This window comes from Tupaia chinensis, unplaced genomic scaffold, assembly GCF_000334495.1.
Source record: "Tupaia chinensis unplaced genomic scaffold, TupChi_1.0 Scaffold144426_1, whole genome shotgun sequence".
NCBI lineage: Eukaryota > Metazoa > Chordata > Mammalia > Scandentia > Tupaiidae > Tupaia > Tupaia belangeri.
The window spans coordinates 587,385-589,536 of NW_006204286.1; positions in this window are offsets into that span (position 1 = coordinate 587,385).

Below are 2,152 nucleotides of genomic sequence, written 5' to 3' on the forward strand. Positions count from 1 at the left end.
ATTAAAATTAATTTAGAATGTTTCAGAAGAAAATTATAGTGCACTTGTAACAATATTCTAGCTTTGTCCATAGTTTTAGTTTAAGGTATTTTGTGAATCAATTAAATGGGGAAAAAGTGTAAATAATAATAATAACATTAAGTTAAAAAAAAAGAAAGACAAAAAATGGCTAACAAAATGGCAGAGAAAAATCCACAAATATCAATTATAACATTGAATGTTAAGGGATTCGATTCTCCAATTGAAAGACACTGGCTGAACACACACACACACACACACACACACACACACACACATATATATATAGAGAGAGAGAGAGCACTCTATATGCAGCTTACAAGAAACATACATTACTGATAAAGATATGCATAGATTAAAAGTGAAGAGCTAGAGAAAGATATTCCATTCAAATGGAAACCAAAAAAGGCTGAAGTAGTGATACTCATATCGGACATGATAGACTTCAAGACAAAAGTTGTAAGAAGAGACAAAGGACACTTTATAGCACTAAAAGGGCTAATTTACCAAGAAGATATTACACTTATAAATATCTACACACTCAACACTGCACCACCTCAATATGTGAAAGAAAGACATTAAATCTAAAGGGAAAGAAAGAATGCAACACAATAATTATTGAAGATCTCAACATCCCACTGTCTCCTCTGGACAGATTATCTAGACAATAGATAAACAAAGAGATACAAGATCTAAATGATACCATAAATCAAATGGAGTGGACAGACATCTATAGACTATTTAATCCCCAAAGCAAAAGATACACACTTTTTTCACCCCCACCACCTGGAATGTTTTTGAAGATTGACCACATGATAGAGTATATAACAAGCTTTTACGATTTAAAATGAATAGAAACTATATCCCGCATCTTTTCTGATCATTATGGAATCGAACTTGAAATCAGCTACAGAAAGAACCCATGAAAATACACAAAGACATGGAAACTAAAGAACCTATTCCTGAATGACCTTTACAACCACTGAGGAAATTAAGACTGAAATCAAAAGATGCATTGAAACTGATAATAATGAGCAAAAGAGTTTTTACAACCTATCAGACATAACAAAAGCAGTCATGAGAGAAATTCCTATCAATCAGTGCCCAAAAGGAAAAAAAAAAGAAAGATGACAAATAACCAACCTAATGATATATCTCTGGGAACTGGAAAAGCAACAACAACAAAACCAAAATGCTAGGAGAAGAAAAAATAGTAAAAATGTGAGCAGAAATAGAGAGTAAAAGAACGTAAGAGAAAGTAAATTAAAGCAAAAGTTGTTGCTTTTTTTTTTCTTTTCAAGCAAATAAACAAAACTGATACACCATTAGCTATATCAATGAACAAGAACAGAGAAAGGAACCAGATCAATCAAATCAGCAATGAAACAGATTATATTACAACAGCCATAACAGAAATACCAAACATCATCAGAGAATACTATAAGCAATTACACACTAACAAACAAGAAAATCTAGAGAAGATGGACAAATTTCTGGACACATATAACTTACAAAGATTGAACCAGTAATAAATAGAAAGACTGAATAGACCAATAACAAGCAACAAGACTGAATCAGTAATAGTCTCCCAACAAAGAAAAGTCCAGGTCCCAATGACTTCACTTCTAAAGTCTACAGACCTTTTAAAGAACTAACCCAAATTTCTTCAAACTATTTCTGAAGATTCAAAAGGAAGGGCTCCTCCCGAATTTACTCTATGGAGTCTCCATCACTCCAATCCCCAAAACAGACAAGGTCATAACAAAAATAAAGAACTACATAACAATATCCCTGATAAATACAGATGCAGAAAGTCTTAACAAGATACTAGCAAATCATATCCAGCAACACATTAAAAAGATTATATACCATGACCAGGTAGGCTTTATTCCAGGGATGCAAGGATGCTTCAAAATACGCAAAACAAGAAATGTAATTCATCACATTAACAGAAGAAAAGATTAAAAAACATATGATCATATCTATCAATGCATAAAAAGCATTCGATGAAATATATCTCTTCATGATTAAGACTCTCAGTAAAACTGGCATAGAAGGAACATTCATCAACATAATAAAAAACATATGTGAAAATGACATAGCTAACGTCATACTAAATGGAATAAGACAAGGC